The sequence below is a fragment of the Camelus ferus genome, chromosome 1 (genome assembly GCF_009834535.1).
Source record: "Camelus ferus isolate YT-003-E chromosome 1, BCGSAC_Cfer_1.0, whole genome shotgun sequence".
NCBI classification, from domain to species: Eukaryota; Metazoa; Chordata; class Mammalia; order Artiodactyla; family Camelidae; genus Camelus; species Camelus ferus.
Window position 1 is genome coordinate 112,959,105 of NC_045696.1, and position 21,163 is coordinate 112,980,267.

At 45.2% G+C, this 21,163-nt stretch overlaps 1 protein-coding gene across 1 annotated transcript in view; it reads left to right on the plus strand.

Moving 5' to 3' along the window:
* Positions 1-2,213: 2,213 nt before the first annotated feature.
* The window catches only part of THRB (thyroid hormone receptor beta), a 381,609-nt gene continuing 362,659 nt past the window's right edge, over positions 2,214-21,163 (plus strand). Inside the window, 1 exon segment of the mRNA XM_032488494.1 lies at positions 2,214-2,467. The gene's annotated coding sequence lies outside the window, so the exon portion shown is untranslated.

Below are 21,163 nucleotides of genomic sequence, written 5' to 3' on the forward strand. Positions count from 1 at the left end.
TCCCTGCAAAAGGAGAACAACTTCGCTCCAGCTACAAAACCTGCAAGTCCTCGGGTGCAGCCTGTGTGTGAGTGAAGAAGAAAGCACGGATTTACGGCCAAGGACTGAGGGGAAATAGGTTTGGTGGAGTCTGAAAGGAAAGGTCCCTCCCTCTCGCCCGGGAGGCTTGGGGTCTGCGACTTCCCCTCTGGACGTGCGCTGAAATACGGCACCCAGACTCAGGGCAGTTTCTGGATTCTTAACAATTGTGGTCCTTAATGCTGTCAGTAGGCTTCTGGTCCCTTTCCCTTGGACTCTCAGAAAAGCGGGAATAAAACACGTCACCGGCTGGAAATCTAGAAAACTCCCCAATAAATCATTTATTCATTGTTCAGACAGTTAAGGCTAAAAGCCCTAGCTCTATCAAAACTCTTTGTTATACTAAATAAATGTGTATATTGAATAATGAAGTCGGAATTATTTTAATATTATCTTTAAGAGAATCATTGTACTCCGTCGTCAAAATAGTTTGCTTAGAACTATAGCTTCGTGCGGACTACATTTTAGTTTTCTGGGTACCCAGTATTTTCACACGCATGCTTCTAGCCCAGAACGCGACAGCCTGCTTCCTTTTCTCCAGCCTGAACCCTTGGCATTCAGGACTGGAGCGGGGGTGGGGCGGTGGGAGAGGGATTTTAGAAGTTCATGTTTGCCTGGGGCAGAACTTCTCAGGAGTATAAATTATTTTTGTCTTCCGGGTTTTTGCTGTACAAATCCAGGGCAGAGACAAATTAATAGGGCGGCCCTTCTGCAACCTGTGGAGGGTCTCCACCCTGCGCACACCTCCCAGGATGTGCAGGGTGGTGTGGTGGTGTATTTCCCTTCAGCCTACGCCAGGTATTTTCCAAATTTCCATTCCAGGGGGTGGGGGGTGGGGTGGCGATAGTTGGCAACGCCGGACAACCGGCGGGTGCGAGGCCCCAAGAGGAGCCAGAGTGCCGCGTCGGCCCGACACGCGCCACAAGTGCTTCGGAGAAGGAGGGAGGAGAGCGGCGGCGCGGGCGAAGAGAAGCCCGTGCTTCTGGAAGTCACCTCCCCAGCCCCCTGTCCCTCGTCCCCCATTCCTCCCTCTTTGCCTACTAGAGGAATGACGCCCGCGCCCGAACCTCCGTGCGCACACAGCCGGGTGGGTGGACGCGCGGCCACCAAAACCGCCGCGACACCTCCACTCCCTGGGTGGAGGGCACAGCTGGGACGGGGACGAGGGGGAGCTCCCGCACCTGGGGCGGCAGGTGCGGAGGCGGCGAGCTGGCCGGCGCGGGGGGGAGGTGGGGCGCGCGGGGTAGGGGGCGCGGGCTCGCAGCCGCGGGCGCGTCCGAGCGCCGGGTGGGAGCCGGGCTGGGGCGTTGGGGCCGGCGGGCGGCCGGGGCAGCAGCGGCCGGGCGCGCGGCCGGGAGGCCATTTCCTCACGGCGCCCCTGGCGGAGCCCGGCTGGCCTGCTCCTGGCCGCCGCCGCGCGAGTCGGACCGCCTGGCGGGCCGAAGGGGAAACCAGGTCACCGGCTGGCAGACGCGCCGCGGCGCGGGCGCCGGGGCCGGGGGAAGGCAGCGCCCGGGAGCGGGCCGGGGCGGGCCGGGCCGGGCGCGCGGGCCCGAGAGGCGGGGACTCGGGTGCCCGGGCCGCGCTCGCTTCCTGCGCCTATAAAAGTGCAGCGGCCCCGGCGGGCCGGTGCGGCCCTGGCTGCGGCCGCCTCTCTTCGCCCGGGGAGTTGACATTTTGCAGGACTCGCGCGACGTCCCGTCGCCGGCGCTCCCCTGGACCCCGCCGCCGGGAGGAGGGGGCGGAGGAGGGTGGAGACTGCGGGGCTTGGCCAAGGAAGGCGCACATCCTCGGGCGGGCGGCCGTGACGCGGCGGGGATTAACTTTGCATGAATAATGTGAGTGCGCTGGCGAAGGAGACCTTCTGCTCCCGGGCTCGGGCAGCGCCCGCAGGCTGCCTTCCCCGGGCAGGGGCGCCCGACCCGGCCGGCTCGAGGGCACCGGTAATTTGGCGAAGGACGGCGCGGAGGCGGGGGTGCGGGGGGAGGGGGCGAGAGTCCCCGGAGTCCAGAGGGTGGGCGGGAGGGCGACAGGATGTCGCGGGAACCCCGAGGGGTGCGAGCGGCGACGCCGGGCGGGCGCGCGCGCGGGCGGGCGGGCGAGCGTGGGTGGGTGGCTGGGTGGGTGGGGTGTCAGCCGCCAGAGTACCTGCCTCCCGGGGCTCGCGCCCCAGCTCTGAGAGGAGGTGCCCTCCTCTCCGCTCGGACACCGCTCGGGGAGCCACGGCGTGGGCAGCGGTAGAGCCGGGTGGCTGGGGCGGCCGTGTGCCTCAAACCCAGAGCCAGGCTATTGACAGCCTCCTTGTGAAATGGAGTTTGGCATCCTCAGCGCCGAACCGAGTGGAAGTTTCCATGATGAGGAAGTTCTGTGACACGAGGGTTCGGAAAAGGTTGGCAGGCACTGGGGCTGGGGCGGGTGGGGGGAGGCGGTTTAAAGGGACTGTGGGCCCCTCATCCCCCTGTTCTCCTGCCCCGGAACTCCGCGCTGGGAGAGGAGAATAATCCTGCGTGTTGCGTGCGCCGTCGCCAGTGCCTGGCGACTCGGCTTCTCCCCGCCTCCTCGGGGCATCGGTGGCGGTTTCGCTCGCCTCCGGGTCGCGCTTCTTGCTTCGCTTCTCTTGACGCAGCATCTTCCCCTGGGCCGACTCGAGTTGGTTCTGATCGCAGGAGTTGTGCCAGCTGTGCGCTCCGCATCTCACCCCCGCCACCCCTCGGAGCAGGACTCACTGAGGGGAGTTTTTGCTCCCGGTGGATTTGGTCCTTCTCAGCTGCAGTTGTCATTTTGCAGGAGGATTTCCCAGTGACCATTGTAGGTCGTTATTAGTGCTGACTCTTAAGCCTTCTGATCTGTTTTAATGGGAGTGGGTGAGGTTTTTTTTAATTTATTGAAAGTTAAATGTACAATTTTCCCCAAATTGGAAATTTTAAAGGAAGGGTCTCGAAGCATAACAATTCGTAAAGCAAGTCAAAGAAAAAGAGTTTACCTGAACAGAGGAGCTCAGACTCTCCACCCTCCCCCTCTCAGCACACATTTAGAATTTGTGATGATTCGAACAGTAAGTTTAATCAGTAAATAAATGAAACGAAGTCTTTCTCTTAGCGTGTTACTGGTGCTAGTCAGTTTTAAAGACCTGTTATAAGGTTCAAAAAATTAAGCATTCCTTGGACAGTGTTATTAATAACAGAAAACAGCAACTTCTAATACTGATAAACGTAGACCTTTGGGGCAACATCTTTATATTATTTGGCCTTCTTTTAGTTTACTATGCTTATTTACATTGCAATAATATATAGCACGCAATAGATTACAAGGTAATATAAATTACATTCTAGTCAAAATATCCCATGATTCATTCTGAATATTCATGGTGACTACTCTGCCTTCTCATTGACTTCTGTTAAACTCTCTTATTCTGAAACAAGATAGGGGCTAGGAAACCTTAAAGAAAAAAGTGTTTTGATGAAAGTTATTTTGATCAAGGGGTGTTTTCAGGAGTTTTCATGCCAGTTGGCTAAGTGTTTTAATTGACTCTAACAGAAATTCAATACTAAGTGATTTGTCTGGAGTATGAGAGGAGAAGGCATTGGTGAACAGCCACTTAATATTTGTGCACGTTAAACAGATACTATGAGAATCTCGTTTTTAAAGAATTTCGAAGTTTTCTTATATATTGGAAGTGGTATCATCAGCTAGTACATATGATTTGCCTTTCTCTCTCAGCAAGTGCAAGTAAATGATACTGAATATAGCCACAGACTATTTCTTTAATGAAGCAATTCCTGTTGGCATTACAATGCAAAGGCATAATTTTATCGACATCGACATATTGTTTTATAACTGACTTTGAAAGAGAAATAAATGTTCCATTTCCCCCCCTTTAAATGCTGTGTAGCAAATTCTACTATTGAGAAGAATTAAGACAACTTCCTTTTAATGTACCATCTTTGGGGGAAGGCAGTTTCTTAAAATTTTCTTAATAGCAGAGAAAATTGTGGGTCCCTTTCCTTGTCTGGGATTTTTGCAGTTGTTTGAAGCTTGGGGTATGTGGAACCAGAAATGGGATTGCACATTTCTTTTTTTAGTAAGCTTATCTTTTTGGTGGAAATCAGAGTAAAAGTGATTGATTTCTTGAGCTCCTTTTTGTCATTTTATTGTAAGATTATGTGTTACCTTTTAAAAAGCGCTTCCCTGACCTTTTGAGCAAAGGCAGTCTCTCATTCCCTCTCAGAACCATCACATTGTTTTCCATTTCCTTGTTTCCCCCTTCCTTGATCTTACTTGCAATCTGAATTGTTCATTTCAATTGATGGCTTCTTAAGTACCTGTCTCCCCTGTCTAGGATACAGAGCCCGTGAGAAAGAGTCTTGACTGCCTTGTTCACTCTTGATTGTCTAGCATCCTGAACAGTGCTTGGCACACAGTAGGTGCTGGATAAATATTTGTTGAATAAATGAATAGTTGTGCCCGAACATTGTGTTTCCAAAAATACCTGACTATACAACTAAGTGGGTACCCACTGGGATTGCCAAGATCTGCGCCTGTGTGTAGGTGTGTGTGTGCCATGTATATATGGTTCACTTGTTATCTCTCTCTCCTTTTTTTTTTTTTTTTTTTAACATGAAAGCTAGTCCCATTTTATGTAGTGACAGTGCAGAGTTATTCTGCAACTTCTTCCTGGGGACATTTGCCTTGAGTACATGGAAAGCCTCAGCAACTGTTTGTCTTACGTGTTACCTTGATTTACCTTGAATCCCTAAAGACATTGACCTTCAACTCTCTGGGTTTCAGCAGAATCTTTGTGAGTTCCAGAGGCATTGTCAGTGCTGAGAGTGAAATTCCAGGCAACAGACATCACTGGATGACAGCAATGCCTTCTCACTCAGCAGGTTCTGGCAGTGCCTCTGGCCTTGGCAGCCCTGAGGGGACCAAGGGCGTGGGGTAGTATAGCTGGTCAACAGAAGTGGCCGTTGGGGAAGGAGCAAGATGAAACTGTGGGGACCCGATGCAAGATAGAAATATCCCTTGGTAGTAGCTTAGGAAATAAGCTGGTGGTTACCCCATGTGTAACTTAAGTCATTCAACCACTCCCCTTTTCCCTTCCTGCACATTTATAAACAGATTCTGAACCAGAGGCTTGTGGGAAATACTGCACTGTCTGAGTTTTCAAGCGACCAGGGTGAGAATACACCAGGGGTCATATTCAAATTAGCTATTCATGGAATTGCTTTTGGCAATTGAGATGAAAAGGAAATTACAATTGATGATTGTGGTAATTTGGTTTTGTTTAGAGAGTATTGACTTCCAGAAATGTGTCTCAGTTAAATGCATAGGAAAAATCACACAAAATGATGAGACTGGTAAAAATGGGAAAGGAAGAAAGACTAAAATCTTATGGAGGAGTAAAGATAATTTAACTGAAATCATAAGTGCTTATTGCTTTTCAGGATCTAATTTAGCTCTGAGCTTCTCAGTAGCCAAGTTAACAGAAAAAAAGGGGGACTGGAGGTGGCAGGTGTGCATTGAAGTTGTAGGATAAATCAGGTAACATTTGTAGAGAGCTTGCAATGGTGCCTGGCAACTAGTATAAACTCCTATGAAATGTCAAATCATATAATGGCCAATACTTGAACTTCATTTCTACAGAAAACGAAGTAAAGTTCTTTATATGGTCAAGTGTTATCAAACCTTGAGGAAGAAAAAGGCAGAAGGCATAATAATGGAAAGTCACCCAGTGGGACTTTACCTTTAGGGCCTGAGCTACCACGGCCCAGCGGTGGAGATTCTGGACGCTGTCCCCAGGGCAGAAATAGAGCTCAGCAAACCTAGAGGAATGAATGGTTAACATGTTCTGTAGGCTGACTTTCTCAAATATCCAGTGTCTCAGCCAAGCTTTGAACTGGAGCAGTTGGAGAGGACCGAGGACAGCCAGGTACTTGAAAATGACCTCATGGCCTTCAGCCTCTCTGAACCGGTGGCCTCAATGCTTTGTGCTTTAGTCTGTGTAGTGATCACCCTGCAGGGCAGTTTGTTTGTCTGTTTTGGTTTCGTTTCTGTCTTCCCCTCTAAACCGTGATGATGGGCCGTGGCTTTGTTCATCCTGGACTCCTAGCACCTAGCAAAGACCTTGACACCTGGGCACAGGGGAGTGCTCCTTGGAAGAGTGAATGGGAGGAGGAGAAGGGAGGTGCATCTCTTTCTTTTCTGATACTGCATTAAGTGTCATCTTCTGACTTAGTTTTGCCCACAGTAAATGTTTGCTTCCTGGATTACATGTACACAACACGGCTGAACATTTTGCCAGAAGGGCTTGTTCTAGTGTGCGAGCTAGTTAAGCAATAGATGGCAGGTTAACTCCGTGCTGGATTTCAAGTCATTTTGATCCCTTGATTTGATTCCTCCTTCAGTCTACAAAAATGTGTGTACGTACTCTGTGCTGGCCTTGCTAGTTGTTTTGCATCTCAGCATGTAGCCTAGTGACCTCTGAGACAATATGCCTTTATTAATGCAAAAGGATTCTGAAATAGTCTGCACGGTGATGGAATGGCCGTGCCTCCTGGGGCCCCCCATGTTGCCCCCTAGATGACACAAAGTTCTTTTGATCTGAGGAGGTGATTGTTCTGTGCTGCTTGTCGCCCACGTGTATCAGTGTAAATCGCAGTAGGATTCACCCAGGATTCTCTTGGGACCTGCATGCTGCGGGGTTGAATATGTGTAGGCCGGTGAGTCTCTGATGAAGGATATTCGCTCTCCGCCTTAAGTTCCCAACGTGTTAGTCAATGGTGGCATTTAAGCAAGTGGGGAGGACGGAGAATATCCAAATCACTGAGTCACGAGTCATAGATTTCCATATTCTCCTCTCGGGAACCGGGCCAGCTGACCGCTAGACTAGCGATCCATGTTTAACGCTGCTACCGTGTGGTCCTTACTGTCCTAATTTCAAGGGACTTGGGAGACTTTATGTACTGGCAGCTCTCCTTGGGCAGCACTATTTTTACTGAGTGAGAAACTGAGCTCTGCTGTGAACTTAAGTATCTTTTCCAAAATGGCAAGTCAGGAGAGCCTGGAATTAGGACCCAGGGACCTGGCTTCTGTTCCAGAAAGCGTGTTGTAGCCTTTCCATCATGACAATCAGACACTCTAACATAAACATACACACGTATATATACAATATACATAATATTATATATTATATATACATAATATATAATAATGTGTGTATGTATGAAATGTGTATATAACAGTATAATAATATGTATAATAGCATAGATGTGTATGCACGTGTGTGTGTGTTGAGAGTAGATTGTAGATTGGGCACATGTAACAATTAGAGCAAATATTTTATTTTTAGTAGGGGAGGTAACTAAGTCTATTTATTTATTTTTAGAGGAAGTACAGGGGATTGAGTGCAGGACCTCGTGTACGCTAAGTATGCACTCTACCCTGCCCCCAACAATTAGGAAAGGATTAATCTGAACTAAGTAACTCATTCAACTTCCAAATTAAAAAAAAAAAAAAAGAGCTTTTAAGGACCATGGCTTCTCTTCTGTGACAAGAGTTTAGGGGTTTATTTGGGAAGTCATGAGTAATAAGCTGATGAAAGCAAAAGCTTGGACAGAGGAGCGCTGACTGACAGTGGGTGTGTCTCCTTCAACTGGGGAAATAGGGTCGTGTGACTGGAGGTTCAGCAATGTTTACGATGAGGAAGGTGGAGGAGAGAGCCGTGGTTTTCGTGGCATGGTGTACGATCACGGCATTGAGGGGGCCTCTGAGGGTTCTGACTCTGTGACACAGGTTGGTCAGTGGTTCTCAAGATGATTCAGACATAATTTTCCCTCTTCTGATTCTCTCAAGACTGTTTCTCCAGATGTCAGCAACGGTTTGTACAGAGTAGGTGCTCAAAAAATCATGGTTGGTGTGAGCGATCATGACATTCCTGGGTTTGGGTCCACTTTTTCTTATTCCCCTCCCATGTGAATAAATGTCTCCTTAACTTGCATGTCCACACACGCAGAGCCTGCCTCTGTGACAAGTGTGTGTCATGTTCTCACATACAGGGGAGAAGGCACTGCTTGTCTCTGGCTTCAGCTGTGGTTCCCATGGTGAGAAATGCCACAGCCACGCCGATGTCCCAAGCTGCAAGTCCTGTCATCACTTTCAGTCCTTCTCCATAGTCCTGAGTGTTTTGGCAGGTCCTCATCTTATTTTAGTTTTTACTTATGCTACTGTATGGGAAATCCTGAGTTTAACAACTTAATGCCAGCATCTTCAGAGCCTACTTTTATGCTTCTGTGTGCTATGAATCTCCAAGTAGGAGGGCAGTTTCCAAAACTTACTTGATCATCATATTCTTTGGTTGTTGTGTGTGTGTCTAAAACCACAAATGGCTACTGTTCAGTGCAAAAGGTTGTGAGGAATAGTTCATACCATTCCACTTTAAAAAAATCTATCTTCCATAGGCAATCTTTCAGCTGTTTGGATTCATGCTACCATTGCTGAAGTGTGCAATGATGTAAAAAAATCACACTAAATTGCCATTACCTTAAAAATGTTACAATCATAAAATACACCTTTTCTTGACTTCACTTCTGATATTTAGGTATATTAATTTGCATACACCAGAGAATGGTTTATTTCTGTCATATACATTTTTGTTTCCTTTTTTCAGTTTCACTTAAGCTTCGTTGTAATTTCTACTCCACTGCCAGCATCTGGAAGTCTAGAATATGTTTGTATCTGAGTTGTAGTTACAACAGAAGAAAGCATAAGCTTGTATATTCTTGTATTATTTGTCTTTATTATTATTTATTTTTTTTTTAAACCTGGGGAACCTTATACAGGAAATCTTTTTAAAAACAATTTAAATTGTGGCCTATGTGGATGATGGACATATGAATTTATACTGTAGTGGAGTAGTTGTAAGGGACTCTTGAAAAAAAAAAGTAACCCCAGGCATTTTGGCTTATTAATTTGATCTCACACTATAGAGTCATACAGGCAGGTATTACTCAGCTGACAGCATCATCTGGAATGTACTCTACATGCATATTCCTTTACTGCTATTTAAGAATGTGTTCAGATCTATCTTTATTGATGTTGCCATAAAAACTAAGCCATAAAATAAGTAAACTTGTTTTCTTTTCTCCTGGGATCTGTCCATCCCTCCACTCATCTATTCATCCATCCATCCACTCACCCATCCATTCATCCATCCATCCATCCATCCATTCATTCATCCATCCATCCACCCACCCATCATATATGCCTTGGGCACCTGCTGGGTGCCAGGCTCTATGGTAGGTTCACCATGGTGAACATTTAAGAATTCTTGCTGTAGAGATGCTCGGTCTCCTAGGTCAACCTACAGGAGTTACTTTAGTTTAGAGCAGTGTTTCTCAGCCTGTGAACTATTGACATTTGGGGCCGGATGCTGCTTTGCCGGATCCTGTGTCTTGTAGGATGTTTAGCAGCATACCTGGCCTCTGCCCACTATGTACCAGTAGTTCCCCTCCACACCCCAGTTGCAGCAATCAGAAGTGTCTCCATATATTACCGGATGTCTCAGAGGAGGCCAGATCACCCCCACTGGAAACCGCTGGTGTAGAGTTAAGAGCTAGGGCTGCAGAGCGCGAATGTGTGGTTTCAGATCTCGGCTTCACCTGGCTTCGTTGCAGGTGCTGTTTCCTCATCTATAATGTGTGAAGATTAAAGGAAATAATGTAGCACTTGACCTGCAAATAAGTGTTCCTAAATATTAGCTATCTGTAGTGGTGGCAGAATTCACACTTCAACAATTACAATCAGTTACAATATTGGTAAGCTCTGTGATGGACTAAGTACAATGGGGACCCATGGTCCAGGGCAGGGAGAGTTCTAGGTAGTGAGAACACCCTATACGAGCGTATGAAGTGGGGTAAAAGCATGAAGCATTTGGGAAATTGCAGGGAGCTTAGTCTGATGTGCAAAAGACAATAAATAGGTCGTTGGAGCAGGTGGGAGCCACATGGTGAAGACTGGCCTGGCCAAAAAAGGAAGATGGACTTTATCTTGACAGCATGAAGAGACTAAGGGATGTTCAGCACATCCTAAGGGATAGGTCTTGAGTGAGGCAGAGACTGGAGGTGATGAACCCAGATAGAGATTCTAGAATAATATGCCGAGAGATGAGAGCTGCTGGCACTGAGGCAGTTACATGTTGCCGTGAAGTCTTTGGGAACAGATTTCACTTTCTGCAAGATGTGGCAAAATTTTTTAAAATTTAATTTCAATAATGCATATTTTTAGCAAGCTGGCTCTACATTTAGGGGAACTTCAAGTTTAATTTGAAAGCAGATTACATGATAGGTTCTCTTTGAAGTGTTTTCAAATGAAGCTTAATTTAAAAACTATCTCACAGCCTATTCGTAGCTGACAGTTACTCAAGGATTTCTGTGCTATTAAGTGTTGATTTTCTAAATGATAGGGATTTTGTTTCTTTAATGATCAAAATTCGAATGGGTGGAGAGTCTGAATGAATGAGTGAATGATAGTGCCATTATGGAAATATCACCTGATAAAAAATAAAAATATTTTGAACAAGTCTTGACTTATCTGAGCTTTAATTTCCTTAGTCATGAAACCGTGAGAGTAAATAAATTTGGTAATTTCAAAGTTATCTTTAGCCCAGGCATTGGCAAACATTTTTTATAATAGGCCATATAATAAATATTTTCAGCTTTTCAGGGCTACTTAACACAGCCCTGTAGTACAAAAGCAGCAATAGATAATATGTAAATAGTCATGGCTGTGTACCAATAAAACTTTATTTATGAAAACACAAGGTGGGTTGGAGCTTTCTAACACCTGCTGGCCCAGCCAGAGTCCAGTAGAAATATAATGTGAGCCATACGTGCAGTTTAAAATTTTCTAGTAGCCATGTTATAAATAAGTAAAAAGCAACCAGTGAGTTTAATTTCAATAGTATATTTTATTTCACCTAATACATCCAAAAATTATTAACATATAATCAATATAAGAATGAGATATTTTACTTTTTGTATGAAATCTTCAGTATCTGGTGTGTATTTTACACTTGCAGCACATCTCAGTTTCAACTAGCCACCTTTCAAGGGCTCAATGAGCCATTAGTGGCCAGTAGCCACTATCATTAGGCAATACGACTTTAGCCTTAAAAACTATGATTCTATCCAATTCAATGCAAAAATAAATGATATACATTATTTCAAGTGATGGAGACAAATTTTTTCTTACCACACGTACTGCTTAGGAAAACACTATCTACACTTTGAAAGGAAATTAAAAAAAATACAAAGTGGCTGAGAAAAATAGAAGTTTATCTTTCACCCACGGGAAGTTGAAAATTGCTCTTCCTGATTAATTGGCGGCTCTGCTCTGGGTGGATTAAAGGAGTCCCCATTGCTTTGGTCTTGGGCTCCTCCGTCTCCAACTCAGGGCATCCAAGGTCACGTCTTCACTGCATCAGACCCCTGAGAAAGAAAGAGAGAGAGCAGGTCCCCGCCTCACAGCTGCTTTCCTGTGATGAATCCATACTGTGGAAGGGGAGCCAGAGTACGTGGTGATCAGTGAGTCATCTTTGCCACCCTGTTGTTTTTCAGTTCTGTTTTTCATTTCTGGTAAGGGTCGCCTCACATCACTGTTTGGGTACTTTTGAAGGCATTCCAAGTGATGGAGACGTCTTGGTAGTCACGGGTTTTTTTGGATTTTGGTGCAAGACCATCCTCCTCTCTGACCTAATTCTGGTTCCTCACTTCCTGCTCACTCATTTGGGGACCTCTTTGAGCCAGCTAGACCTGACCTGTCCTTCCAGTCCTTGACCATCATTTTGACTTCCCTGATAGATCTGGGTGGTTCGTATGTTCGTAGTACGGCGAGCTGGCTGATCAAGCCTGGTATTACTGCTGCGACATGAATGTGCTACTATTTCTTTTTTTAAAGGAAACTCAAATTGAAAGTAGAGATATCAGGAGGCAGAGGCCAGAGCTGATTCTTGGTGTGTTGACGGAGATACTGAAGCCATTTTCCCGGAATCATCTTACAGAGCTTAGCCCATTTAAATAAATGCCTCATTATGAAATATCTTGCCTAAAAATAGCAATTTTCCTAGTATTTATTCTACTTATCATTCCTTACTACAAGAGAGAACCCTATTTTTTTAGTCAAAAAGGATGTTTGTTTTCTTCACCAGTTATAAACACACTTTATCAAATATTGAGCCAGTTCGTTGAAGTGCCTCTGGTGAAGGAAATGGAAGAGGGGCACGAATAATAAAAGCGAGGTCAGTGAAAGAACAAAGGAGCTCTTTCCCTCTAACCTTGTGTATTTTACCTTTTGGAAAACTTACCATTTAATTATTATTAAAAATGTCTTATTCTAAGAAATAAGGAAATGCAAAGTGCTAGTGTGTTTTGGATTATTAAGAAATAAGACCCACCAGTGATAAGACGTATCATGTTGAGGACATGTCAAAGGAAAAGAAAGAATTGTTTGCCTTTATATTACCCCAGGGAGGGCTTTGACGCCACCAGTCTATTTTTGTAAAATATTTTGCAATATTTTTGAAAATTAAAATTTGAGATATGAAGAAGTTAATCCTGATAAGGGCCTCTCGTGTACAGAATCCAGATTAACTCTTTTTGGGGGGGGGGTTGGGTGTGTAGGTAATTAATTTTATTTATTTATTTTTTTTAATGGAAGTGCTGGGGATTGAACCCAGGACCTCGTGCATGCTAAGCACACACTCTACCACTGAGCTATATACCCTCCCCCTCTAGAATCCCGCTAATTCTTGATATTCTATCATAAGGGAGTAATTCTCTCAGGAATCCCCAGCTTGTTACTGGCCCATCACTGGGCTTCCTGGGGCTCAGGGTAGCTTGCAGCGTGGCCACCAGTCAAATCCTATATTAAAGTTCTGTCATGGAGCAGGAAGGAGAGACACTTTCCTCTAAAGATTATGTGTGTTGTAGGGAGGGTGAAAACTGGGGATCCTGGGTCCTGGATTGGTTGAGAGCTAGAGTGTTGGAGAGAGTTCAGGAGTTACAGGAGAGGTGGGGGACATCCTACTGGCATTGAGTTGGATGCCAGGCTTTGCCCGCTTCTAGCTTTTGGTCTCTCTGGCAAGTTACTTAACTGCTTTGAACTTCAGTCACCCCATCTGTGCAACAAAAATAATATTGGTCCTTACTTCACAGCATCGTGGAGGAGATTAAATGGGATCATGGTAATAAACTGCTTAGCCAGTCTGTAGCACCTGGTGAATGCCCAAGACATGGGAAACAATTTTATTCTCATCTTACTATTACAAAAGTTGTAAAATTGATTGTGTTAAGGAAACTTGCACCTCGGAAGTACAGAGCTCTGTTGTCCGAAAGACTGGAAATCAGAGAGATCTGGGAAGTCACCCTCTGAATTTCTGTGATTATTTTGCATCATTAGTTATTCTTTTTTGCAGTTTAACATTGTTACAATGTGTTGATTGGTAGCAGTCTCCTCTTTATAGATGTCCTAGCCCTTTTCAGCCTCAAGAGATATGTTCCATGGTCAGTCGTTGAACTTCGCAAACCTCAGTGTTTGCGGAATGTAAGAAGAATAGATGTTCGGTTACCTGCCCAGGACTCCAGCCTCTCGAACACAGAGTTGGCTCTCCCACTTGGACTGGATGTGACGTTGGAGCTTACTTCCTTGTTTCATAGCATCTACTTGCCTCTCTCGCTCTGATGCTTTTTGACTGTCCACGATCAAACTTCTGCCCCTTAACGTCCAATGCATAATTTTTCAATGCCTCTATTTCAACCCAGCTTCCTAATATCCTTTATTCAAGAGGCTCCCCAAGCCCTGATTAATTAGGATTGAGATCCACATTATCTCTGGTTCTGCTCTGCTGAAACATGCCACTTTAATGACACCTCCCTCACCCCTGCGTCCAAAGGGAATATTACAAGTTTAGTCCCTTACTGCATGCATTTCTTCACTGGTCACTGTCCAAACCTCATATTGGCCAGTGAGATGGCTATTTCTTTGCTGGATTTGAAGTTCCAAGAGGGCAGGGGCTGTGTGTTGAACAAGCTCAGTGGAGTCTAGAAGGCAGCCCTGGCAGGTAGGTGCTGAGTAATGCTTCCCTGCTGTTTTGACCAACCGCACGCAGGCTGTTTTCGTATAATTAGGATGAATCTAATTTTAAAATGAACAACCGTGTGTCCTCAGATGAACCAGAATATACACTTACAAGGCGCTGCTGTCCTGCATTATAAATAAGGGAATAGGTTGTCCTGCAGAAAAGCTCTGCTGTTCTTTTCCCTTAAAGGGGGGGAAAAAAAAGGTAGCTCTCCACGCATGAGCACCGAGATAGAAGATCTTCCCATCGTCTCACCTAAGTTGGCAAGAAATCAGGACCCCAAAGTGGACGTTCTCTGCGAAGATGAAAGCGAGCAAGCATCCACAACCCAGGAAGAGTGGCTTCTGAGGATTTGGAAAGAAGCATCCTTAAAGAATGGCTTACTGTGCACGGGACCGGAAGCTTGGTGCCTGATTCCCAGCCTGTGTGACAGCGGGACATTCCCAGGCAATGGCTTCGCGCTCCAGCAGGGCCACATTGGGAGGCTGTCAGGAAGTGCCCGCAGCATCGCTGTCTGCCGGCCTTCTGCTGGCGTGGGGAGCCCCTCAAGCTCCTAGCTTCTTCTGGAGGTCTTTAGCATCCCAGAAGTCCCATGACAGGGAAGATGAGTGACTTAACATCTCCCCGAGGGGGTTCACAGTCCTCTTCTCTTCTTTGTCTGGCAGGGTTGTGAAAGAGCTGTTGCATTTTGCTCCTCTGTGGTTTAAAATCCCCACTGGTAATTCTTTAAAGTTCATTTGAGCCACCGGAGCCGTTCTTTTCATCTCTGCCTCCTCCCAGCCCTAGAGTGAGACCCGCTTCTCGGAGTCACGTGTTACTTATTTGAGTTCTTGCAGAAGTCTGACTTCAGGGTCGCTTGAGACTGAGAGGGACTGTGCTCGCGTTGTCTGCCAGCCTTGAGCGAAAGGTGTGGGTCTGTCTATTCCTCAACGGGAGAGAGGGGACCGTGCCCAAAGCTGTATTTCTGATGGGCTGAAATGAGTGGGGCGAGGAGCCCAATGATTCTGTGCTCAGGACCTGGGGGTGGGAAGACCCGCCCCTCTAAGAGAGGGCTCCTAAGGACCCAGAGAGTTCTCACATCAGAGGAAACTGGGACCAAGCGGCTGCCAGCCCAGGATTCCTTCAGAAGACTCGCCGCTAGAGTTTGGGTTCCCCAGAAGCACACCCTGAGATGAGAATTCAAGTGCAAGTTATTTGGGTGGAAGGTAAAGAAAACACCCATAGGAGAGTGGGGAAGAAGCCAGAACAGGGGTGAGAGGTGTTACCAGACCAGTTACCAGTGTGAGCGCCTGGAGCTCGATCCCGCCGGGGAGCTCTGGGAGACGGTGTGGAACACATGTCTCATTGTTCCCCACCCAAGAGGCAAGGGAGCGTGTACTTACTCACCAAAACCTGTCAGGCAATGGTCGAGGACTGCATACGAAGGCGACTGATTTCCTGGCATTTCAGGACTACCACTTGGGTAGCCAAGAGCACACCTCCAGGCAAAGGAATGTAGTTTTTGGCAGTCGGGAGATAAGCTGATGGGCACTAAAATGGTGCCCGTGGGGTTGGGATCAGGGCACCAGCAGCATTTGCTACACGTAAGCCTTTCTTGTCAGTGGCATATTACCCTGGAGGGCAGCCTGTGACCCCCATTTCCACCCAAAGACCACTGGCCTCTCTCAGAGTTCTGTTTGCTTCTCATGAGGCACAGACTGCCTTTAGCTGGAGCAGTGGAGCTGACACCACCAGCAGTTGGTTCAGGATTGACCAGAGAGGGATCCAGTGAGGCAGAAGGCACAGCCAGATTCCCTCCCCGACCCTGCCCCAGCCTCATCTCTCTCCTCACTGCTGTCCTCTCTGAGGTCTTGCTGGTCACCAGGAATAGCCTGGTGGTCCTGGTGAGTGCATTCTCTTCTTTCCTAAGAGCTTCTGCTCTTGTCTCTACCATGCCTTTTTTTTTTTTTTTTTTTTTTTTGGTCTCCCTGGAGCATGGTTTCTCAACCTAGGCGCTATTGACCTTTGGGACAAATAATTCTTTGTTGGGGGGGTTCTGCCCTGTGCACTGTAGAATGTTTAGCAGTACCCCCACCCTATACCCACTGGAAGTCATTAGCACTCCACCCCTGAATTATGACAATTAAAAATGTCTCCAGACGTTGTTGCCGAGTGTCCCCTGAGAGGTGCAATTGTCACCATTGAAAATGACTTTCTTAGACCTCAGTTCCAGCTCTTACTCCTTCCCTCCCCCAAGCTCCACATCAGTGATAATTACCCTTCACTATGATCCTGCTTTTCATGGGGGGTGGGGAGAGACATTCCCAAATCTGGGAGATTGATTCTGATACCACCACCTCTTCCACCGGCCCATGCCCTCTTCCAGCCAGAAATCAACGTTCGCTGCCCTGGCCGGTCTGTCTGTCTTTTCCCTCCCTTCCTCCGTGTTCTCCCCACCCGCATTGTCAACAGCTGCAGTTTGGAAGATGCCAAATTTTCATTCCTGTTTCCCTTTTAAAGCCACCTGCTCAGTATAATAAAGCAAATACTATAACGGCAAATCAGCTAATAAAGTGAGATATAACATTTTTGAAAGTTATGTTCATACATTCATTCTTTTATCAAACATTTCTCCAGCACCAAATACGTGCCAGATACGTGCTTGGGTGCCGTGGTGAGCACACTGCCTTGTCCCTCCAGAGAGGTACACAAAATGATTACACAAAAGACAGCCTCACCAAAACTAAGACTATTTTCATTTTATCAGAACACATACACTCCAAATTCTGGAGGCTGGAAGTACAGAAAGCCAGTATTGTACCAGGAACAGTTCTAATTCCTGCTCAATATTTCCTAGTGTGGGAATTCAAACGCTACGATTTAGAGTTATGAAATCATGCTTTGAACTACAGGATTTACCCCGGTCACATTCAGAAGTATGTTACGAGTGCAGTCCACCTCGACAAGCAGGTTTCACAGTTTAACAAGTGCCTGAAACGAAACGGTAATAAATCTTTCACACTCTGCTTTGCCGACATCACATTTGCTGTTCGTGCTTTGTTGAGACTAAGTCGTGGTGCACATGTTTAGGTCATCCCCCCAAGGGGTTTCCAGGCCATCACAAACAGGGTTGCCTTGGCACACCCCCACCCACCCCAGCTTTCTTGGCTGAGAGTTGGTTGTTGAGAAAGGAAGCAGAGTACAGATCACAGAGGAGAGGATGTTGAAGGCGTAAGGACTTCTTTGCTGCAGTGAGTGTGCTGCGGGGTGGGACTGCCTGGGTGGGCCCCACCCGGGGAGCGGTTACACCTGGTCGTGGCCACATGGCTGTGGGGTGGTGGTGTGTCCCGCGCAGCCGTACTCCTCTGCACCCCCACTTCTCAGACCTTGCTGTCCCCAATCAGCCCATCCACACCACTTCAAAATGGTGGTAAAGGCAGAATCTTGGTGTCCCAGCCCTGCTCAACCAGAACCTGCATTTCAGCCAGATCCCAGGGTTCACGTGCGCACCTCAGCGGGAGGCGAGCTCTTGTCCTACTGGCACCTGTTACTTCATCCTAAGTAAAAACATGCCGTCCAAGTGTGTAACCGCATTAGTGTGGGGACCCTGGGGGCTTGACTAACCCATTATATCTAAGTTTCTTGTTTTTTAAACTCAGTAATCCGCATGTTAGCAGGCTTTGAATCAACATAATGAATCACAATCAACAAAAGTTTTCAGTAAAAAAGACTAGGATAGAAGGTATTAGAGTAAATCAAGTATTTTGAAACATTTGTTTTATTAAAAAAAATGCATGCGCACGTGCACAACACCTTTATATGTATGTGCTGGGTCATGATAATAACAAAATAGAATTCTGGCTGGGGTTATGATGAAAAAAAAAAAGCAAGCAAGCAAACAAACCCCCCAAAATGAACATGTCTCTCTCTCTTTCTATGTCAGTGTTTAAACTAAAATAAAACCTCAGGCCTTGGACATATGCCCCTTGACTCTCCCCTGAGATGGTGAGATTATATTCCCTAATTCAGATTCCTGAACAAGTAAAATGTCTAACTAGCATATACGAATGTTAAAATTATCTCAATTACACATTAATGACATTAAGAATTTAAATTTACACTCAGTTTCAAAAACAATGCTCTATCAGAAGATGCCTCAAAATCTTGCAAAAGATACCTTTAAAGAGAAGCTCATTTTAAATCAGGAAAATTCACCTGTAGGCAGACGGAAGGATGTCCCTAACCTGGAAGGGAATAATCATTTTGAACCCCAAAGAAACCCCCAGGCTATGAGAAATACAGGGTATCCCCAGCGTGGCAGTGCTGTTTTAAATTTCTGTATCCTCTGAGTTGTGACTGCTACAAACTTACAAAAACAAAGTATTTGGGAGTTTCAAGATTGACATTTCTTCAGTACTCATTTAGCTTTGCAGATTTGGAAAAGTACAATTTCACTTTTCATTGAATTTTTTCAGCGGTTGCCAGCTTCAATCAGGGAGAGTGAAAAAAGAAAAATTAAAAGAGATGTGTATCATGGAGCTTTCCAGGGCGTTCTTGTCGAAGTTTGTAGCTTTAACTCTTCTGAAGGTATTAAACACCAGGCAGAAGGAAGGAAAGCCTGTGTGCGGCCAAGGCGCCAGGACCTTGGGAGTCAGATTTCACCACGTGTGGGAAAGAACTAGCGTGGGGGGTGAGGCCAGGTCCCTGTGAAGGAGGGTGCTAATGCCAGCATGAGCCAGGTCACAGGGAAGTGCTTTCTTGCAGGCAGGATCCTGCCAGACAGAGTCCTCAGTGCAAGTGCCTTTGCCCTCCAGAATAGGGGGCCAACCTTCAGAGCTGGTCCCGGGCTTGCCTCGGTCCTCTTGGCTCCTGTCTCACCTTCTTCCCTCCTCTGCCCTGCCTCCGATTTTGCTGAAATGATTGTTCACCCCAGTGGGGCCTTAGAAAGACGCCAGGGAGTTATTTAAAGCAGCATTTCATGAAAAATGATTTCAAATATTCTTTTAAGGAACAGTTGAAAATGTTTTCTTTATTTTCTTCTATAGTAAGTATGTCAACTCTATAGACGCTTTGCTTTATTAAAGTTGAAAAAAAAATGATGGTGTCCGTATTCTTTAAGATTGCTGTGCTGGGGGGGGGATTTCGAAAATAATTTCACATGCTGTAAAAGGTGAGAAAACTAGTATTCCCTCTCAGGTGCAGGTGTGAATATACATAGTTTTGCTCATTTTTAAAAATTGTGGGGAGGGTGGGGCAGGTACAGCTCAGTGGGAGAGCGCGTGCTTAGCATGCTTGAGGTCCTGGGTTCAATCCCCAGTACCTTCACTTAAAAAAATCGGGGGATTCCCCTCTTTAAAAAAACCAAAGCAAACAGAAAAAACAACTTACCAACCAAAAAATTAAAAAAAAAAACTATCCTGTTTTCTTTGTTCCAAAATTCCTTGCTAGTGTACAACTCTTTGAGAATATATACTTATGTATATATGTTCAAATTATATAATTTGAGTGTATATGAACATATATATTTTGAACATATACTGAATATATTAAATATATATCATTTGAAACCAATATGAGAAAGGATATTGGAAACATTATAAATGGTCGCACTTTACAATTTCTTTCATTTATTTATTTCTAAATGGAATAAATTGTGATTCAGTATTGTGGCTTGCTTTTTTCCATAAATTGTGTTTTTACTTAAAGAAATAAAATATTAATTTGAATAATATCAACTTTGTAGTTATTCATATTTGTCAAAATGTATTTTTAACAATTTTTTGCTTACTTGGAAAAGATCTCACTTCTTACTGCATGATGGTTACAAATGCATAAAGTAGCACTGTTGCCCTCAAGACTAATGAGAACATTACAAATCTTGAGGTCCATGCCAAATAGAACATTTTGTTTTTAGAACATTAGCTGTAGAAAGCCACATACTAATGTAGTGGTTTTCCTTTGTGATTTATCATAGATGTTAAGTATGTTCTTTCAATTAAAAAGTACAGTTCATTGTGTTAAGTCATTCTTCTCTCTATAGCATTTTGGGCAAATTTCACATATACACTTTTCAAATTAGTAAGAAAAATAAATGTTTCAACATGCACCAATGCACTGATACAAATCCACACCGTCAAATCTGTGCTGTGCCCATCTGTAAGTGCCTGAGGCTTAAACCCTTCCCTGTTCCTCCAGTCCCACAGTCAGTTATACATAGTGTGCGTGGTCTGCAGAAGAGCAGTCTTTGGTTCCATGAAAACAGAGTTTGTTTGTTTGTTTATTTGTTTGTTTTAATGAGGTATTAAAGACAGAATCCTTGCTGGAAGTATTGTGTATTTGAATTACTGTATCTTTTTCTTTTCCACATAAGAAATCTGAATCATAACAGTAGCCATTAATTCTACAAATTCTAGTAGATCTAGCACCAAGCCTGGAAGTCAGATCGTTTTGTGCCGGCTGAAGTAGGCTTTGGTGGCTGATGTGTTTGAGCTTGGCAGTAGAATGTTGTGATAGATTAATAATGCCTGCTGTGGAATAACAAGTAGGAGTGATGGCCTGAATGCCATGTGTTTTCTTATCCTGTGTCCATACCTAAGGAAGATTAAATCCTCAAGACATTGTCCCGTTATGTTGCCTTTGGCTTCAGTTCTGTGCTTTTAAAGGGATGCTGTACTTGTTCTGAAGACCCTTTCGTTTTCTATTCGATAGTAAATCAGAAAAATCATTTGTGAGTAAGGAGACTATGTAAGAGTGTTTCCAGATTGGCACGTTCAGTGTGGTATCACACAAAACAAAGCACACAGGGAACTTTGTCTCTTTGGTTTTCCGAGTCCTGAGACTCAGATGTATAAATACGTAATTAATAGTACTTTAAAAATCGAACCGTCAAAACAAGTGAAGCTCTTTCAAGAACATGCTAGGTTCTCAAAATAAAATTGAAGATGATATTCCCTATTATGTTTTAAAATGGTAGAA